This window comes from Nicotiana tabacum, chromosome 18 (assembly GCF_000715075.1).
Source record: "Nicotiana tabacum cultivar K326 chromosome 18, ASM71507v2, whole genome shotgun sequence".
Lineage (NCBI taxonomy): Eukaryota > Viridiplantae > Streptophyta > Magnoliopsida > Solanales > Solanaceae > Nicotiana > Nicotiana tabacum.
In genome coordinates this window covers 153,934,031-153,940,237 of record NC_134097.1, presented here as the reverse complement: position 1 = coordinate 153,940,237, position 6,207 = coordinate 153,934,031, and positions in this window count along the sequence as shown.

Here is a 6,207-nt window from a genome sequence, read left to right as displayed (position 1 = left end):
TTGAAACTCATCCTATAAACTGTCTAATGAAGCTGAAACTCGAGAATCTAAAACTATATTATATTTTTTGCGAAATTGAAACGGACCGTTCACCCTACATATTCAAAACATGCTGAAGAACGAGTTTGAATTAACAATCACACTAATGGTTGCATATGCCATGAATTATAGTTACATCCTGTATACCATTAAACGAATTACATATCGTGGTTTAGACTAGCATAAGCTTCGATTAAATACACACTTGCTAATATATTCTCTATTGAACTACAAACTAAAATTTACATAACTTAACAACATTTATAAAGGGCTGTAAGTAGAACAAACAGATGATTATAATTCCTTCAGACTTTCCAATTCATGCTTTTCATTGTTACAATCAGTTACACAAATATGGGGGCTTGAAATGTGTACCTGGAAATGCTTACAACGAAGAAGCAGGGAAGTCAGTTAGAGCAATAGTAGCATACACCAAACAGCAGCAGTAACAGCAGATAGTAACAGAACAAATCCCAGTGCAAGATGCAACTATAGCCAATGGAAAAATAGCCAAATGATAGCAGCACACAGTGGGGTAGAATCAAAAATTCAGATAGACCAAATTCAAAATATAAAACAATGCAACCCACAACCAGTAAACTTAGTTAAGACTTGGGAGGATCAGAATTGATTGAACAGGTTGGAAACAAGTGAAATCCAACAACAATAGGGAAAAGTTTCTGATTTTTTGTTTCTGTGTCTTCTATCTCTCAATGCGTATCTGTATGTGCCTCTCTATCTCCTCCAACCTCTAATCTTTTAGTCTAAAAATCCAGTTCCCAGATCTCCAAAATCAGTTCTCCTTTTAATTCCCAATTTCAGTCCCCTCTATTCTGTCTGAGTTTCTTCTCAAAAATTCAGTCTGATCTTATTTCCTAATTTTTGTTCCTAGTCCCCCATCCCCTTCTAATGGAACTTCTGCCTGTTCTTATAGCCTAACATCAGCTTTCACAGCCTATTAAACAACTCAGAACCTATTCCTTTTCAGCTGTTTTTCCCACTCAAAAATTTAAAATTAGGGAACCCCCCATGATATTCCCTGACAGTCCTTTTAATTAGTTTATTAAACTGAAAGCAGACATGGGCAGCAAGAATATAATCTGACAGCATATGCTGTCAAACTATTTTAATCTTAACAAAGGCCTTTATGCACATGTTGTGCACAAGTGCACATGCCACCAATTCAGATTGCAGCTAACAATCCAATCTTTTCATTTTCAGATTCAAATACAACAACTATAAGTAGCCATACTTGATTCTTACTTTGATTCAAACAAAGTTCCAGCAGGCAATAGATCAAATTGTTACCATTCGAACAACTGAATTAATCGACGACATATGTCAACTCGACTATACTAATCATAACATGTACAATCGAAAACCATGATCAGAACTCTAACAGTATCAACCTACAATTCAAATTGTACTGACTAAGCGAAAGTTGTACTGGTGAATCAATTAATCAGTCAATTTCAAAGTTCAATTGATTGCACAGCTCATACACATATACCCATTATCAAAGAATAGAAGAAAGACTCGATCAAACACAGAGGTTCAGGCAAGGCGGACAGGACACAGTCGACTAACAATTCAGAAATAAAATCAACTAACATTTTAGGGCAATAAACAAACATTCAATTACAACAAGACTCATGAACTGATAGAAAAGAACACAAAAATACCTGAAATCTTGAAAATCAGCAAACCCTAACTCGGATTCGAATTGATCTTTCTTAGGGTTGAACGGACTTTAATCGAAGTGTTCTCAAATGAGAAACACTTCGATTAAGGTCCATTAGACCCTAATCACTTGGTTCAAACAGACACAGATCAGTCACGAGGAACCCTAGGTCTCCTAAAAGCAGATCTGGGATTTATGTTTCCCTGGTTAGATTTGGACCAAACCAAGCATGGTTTGGTCACGATGGAGGTCCAGGGACTGTCTGGTGTGAAACTGGGGTCAATCGGTGTAAGTCAGGTTCCGACTCGAATCTTCAAATGAAGATTAGAGAAGGTGGGAGGGGATTCGAGCTAAGTGGCTGGTGGATTTGGGTTCAGGATGGTGAGGTGCATCTATGGTGTTAAGGTGAGGGCCACCGGCGTTCATGCCGCCGGGTTTTTGGTGATGGGAAATGGGGGCGGCTAGGGTTCCGGGGTTTGTGGTGAGGACGATGAAAGGTAGGGGGTATGGCTAGGGGGCGTGGGGTAAAGGAATGGGATTATATAGTAAGTGAGTGGTCGATTCCTAGCCGTCGGATGAAGTGAGATGAAGGGTCAAAATCTTTTGGCTGGTAAGGAACGGTGTCGTTTCAACCTAAAGGGGGTTGGGTCGGTCCGGGTGGAATGGGTCGGGTTTGTTCGTGGGTATGGGGAATGCGATCTTGGCCGTTGATCATTCTGAGATCAACGACCCAGATCAGACCAGATCAAAATGACGTCGTTTGGACGCTCTTGAGGTCAGCTGGTCTGGACCTCGGCAAGCACATGCTTTGGGCTCAATTTGGGCCTCAGATTTTGAATGGGAACAAGCCCAAACCTGATTTCAGGCCAATTTTACACTTTTTTTCTTTTATTTTTCATTTTTAAAACAAAACCTAATTAAACAAAATTAAACTCCATTAATTAAACACTTAATACAATTATTCACGCATATTAAAATGTTTAAAAGTAGGTAAAATTAAACAAGGCAACAATCAGGACAAAATGCATATTTTATGATTTTCCATTTAATAACCGGATTACGGTTCAAACTACGCATGACACACATTTTTGTATTTTGTTTTAATAAAAATAAAATGGGAAAAAATCATAAATAATTAACAACATACCACGTAAAAATCCAAAAATTGTATAGCAAGACCAATTGCTATTATTTTTGTTTCTTTTGGAGTGATTGTCGCGTAAAACAAAAATCACGTGCTCACAGCTGCCCCTCTTTGTTCGGAAACACGAAGAGTTTTCGTGCAAAGATAAATTGAGCGGATATGAGCGATTTTTGCCTATTGGACTACTCCGTGTGAAGCATGTTTTGAAAGATCTGACCGAATCTTTGCTTCAAAGATTTCCTACATATCCTGGGCTAAACAGGAATCAGGTCAATGTAGTTCAGGAAGCTTTGGTAGCTGGGACTACCATGGGACTGCAATTCTTGTCGTTACTGCTGTTGCCGCTGCTGTTGCTGCTTACCGACTCCCTTATTACAAACAAAGGAAAATTGAAACTGTACTAACTACGTATGCATGTCAACCGCTAGTTACAAGATTCCTATCTATGATCCTTTGGCGACTTGATCTTGGGTCTTAGCTGATTCTGCTTGTAGACTCCGATCTGAATCTTGATGCTTGCAAGTTGTAGGCGCCTATTTATTTCTGCGACACTGAGTAAGACGGGGTTGGTAGAACTCGGGACCTTGATCAAACCTTTGAACGATCCGCCCTTTGCCTTTCCGAATATCTCGGCACATCTTCTTTTTGTCTTTTTCTTCTTTTATTCTGAGTTGAGACTCATCTTGTGGGTTGTCTCCATCCATGTGTCTCGAGGTCAGACCTGTGGGGAAAAACAAACGAACGAAATTTTCTGCCCCAGTTCTACTAGGAAAATTTCGTGAGTTAGTTGCCGGGAAGTTTACAAAGTTGATGAAGGGATTGGACCACAAAATGCAACTTCGGGATTGGATCCCTAATATTGCCATAAGGTAAAAATGCTCAGTTCAGGGTTGGAGCCCTAATACTGACTAGCTGGGGAGAAGTTCAGTTTAGAGTTGAAACCCTAATACTGACTAACTGGGGAAAAGTTCAGTTTAGGGTTGGGGCCCTAATACTGACTGAATGGAAAAGTTCAGTTTAGGGTTTAAAACCCTAATACTGACTGACTGGAAAAAGTTCAGTTTAGGGTTTAAAACCCTAATGCTGACTAACTAGAAAAGTTCAGTTTAGGGTTTAAAACCCTAATGCTGACTAAAGGGAAAGTTCAGTTTAGGGTTTAAAACCCTAATACTGACTGGCTGGAAAGAGTTCAGTTTAGGGTTTAAAACCCTAATGCTGACTGAATGGAAAAAGTTCAGTTTAGGGTTTAAAACCCTAATACTGACTGAATGGGAAAAAGTTCAGTTTAGGGTTTAAAACCCTAATGCTGACTAAAGGGAAAGTTCAGTTTAAGGTTTAAAACCCTAATGCTGACTAAAGGAAAGAGTTCAGTTTAGGGTTTAAAACCCTAATGCTGACTAAAGGGAAAGTTCAGTTTAGGGTTTTAAAACCCTAATGCTGACTAAAGGGAAAGTTCAGTTTAGGGTTTAAAACCCTAATACTGACTGGCTGGAAAAGTTCAGTTTAGGGTTTAAAAACCCTAATGTTGACTGAATGGAAAAAGTTCAGTTTAGGGTTTAAAACCCTAATGCTAACTAAATGGAAAAAGTTCAGTTTAGGGTTTAAAACCCTAATGCTGACTGATGGAAAGAGTTCAACTGAGGGATCAGAGCCCTAAATTGGGAAGGCTGCCAGGTTATGCTGGACACTATTCGGTTTACGTCGGACAGATTCGTCGGGTTATGCTGGAAAGATTCGTCGGGTTATACCGGAGGGTTCATCGGGTTATGCCGGAAAACTCATCGGATCATGCCGGAAAATTCATCGGAACATGCCGGGAAGATTTATCGGGTTATGCCGGAAGATTCATCGGGTTATGCCGGAAGATTCATCGGGTTATGCCGGAAGATTCATCGGAACATGCTGGGGGTTCGTCGGGTTATGCTGGAAATATTCATCGGGTTATGCCGGAAGATTCATCGGATCATGCCGGAAAATTCATCGGAACATGCCGAGAAGATTTATCGGGTTATGCCGAAAGATTTATCGGGTTATGCCGGAAGATTTATCGGGTTATGCCAAAAGATTTATCGGGTTATACCAGAAAGATTTATCGGGTTATGCCGACAGATTCATCGGGTTATGCCGGAAGATTCATCGGGTTATGCCGGAAGATTCATCGGATCATGCCAGAAAATTCATCGGAACATGCCGGGAAGATTTATCGGGTTATGCCGGAAGATTTATCGGGTTATGCCGGAAGATTCATCGGGTTATGCCGGAAAATTCATCGGGTTATGCCGGAAGATTCATCGGATCATGCCGGGAAAAAGGTAAGAGTCTTCGAGTTATGTCGGGGAAATCATCGGGTTATGCCGAAGGTTCATCGGGTTATGCCGGAAAAGGGAAAGAGTCCTCGGATTATGCCGGAGATTTGGGTAAGAAAAGCTCCTTGGGTTATGCCAGGGAGAACCGTGGTTTATACTGGGGTAGTCGAGGAATGAGGTCCTACGCTACCATGATTGGTTTTTCTTTTGGGATGTTCATTTTTATTTCTTGTCTTCTTTCTTTTCTTTGGTTCATCCCCTTTTATTTCCTTTTATTTATCAAAATGCACGAAAAAAAATTTGGGAAACTTACCTTTGGTCATTTTTCCCGCTGCAAGGTTGTTTCAATGCTTGCGCGTTTTATTTCTTTTGGGCTACACCTGCTTCTTGCATGGCTGCTTTGGGTCGCACCTGTCTCAATTTCCTAAACAAAGAAACATTGTCAGTTTGAAAATGGCGGTTGGTTTATGGGGGGCCTTGACCGTTCCAATTGCTTTGTCTTGGCCTAATTCTTGTTGAGAAACTCTGCCATTGATTGGGTTCACATGCGAAACCCTTTGGACTGCTCAGACTTGTGTTTCCAGATTTTGTGACGATTTGCTTTGTAAGGCTTTGGTTTTCCGTCCCGTTCTGCTTGGGGATTTTCGGTAGGGATTTTATTGGGGAGATTCTGTGGGGATTTGTACAAGGGAAGCTCCGTGGGGATTTGTCTAAAGCGAACTCTGTGAGAATTTTTTTTTATTAAAGCAAACTCGCTGGGGATGTGCTGGGGCGGACTTTTTGGGGAATTGTACAAGGGGATACTCCATGGGGATTTGTAACAAAGGGAGACCCTGTGGGGATTTGTCGGTTTTGTGTTGGGGATTTTGATCCTCAAACCTAAACAGTAGTGGCTAATCGCGTAGGACTTAACCTCTCCAACTTTATTTTGCCTTCGTAGGCTCTTCTTTTTCTTTCGAACATCTTTTCTTTGGAAGCAAATCAACTACCATGGCCAGTCGGGATGGGATTGACGTGCCACTGAGGCCGTACACTAT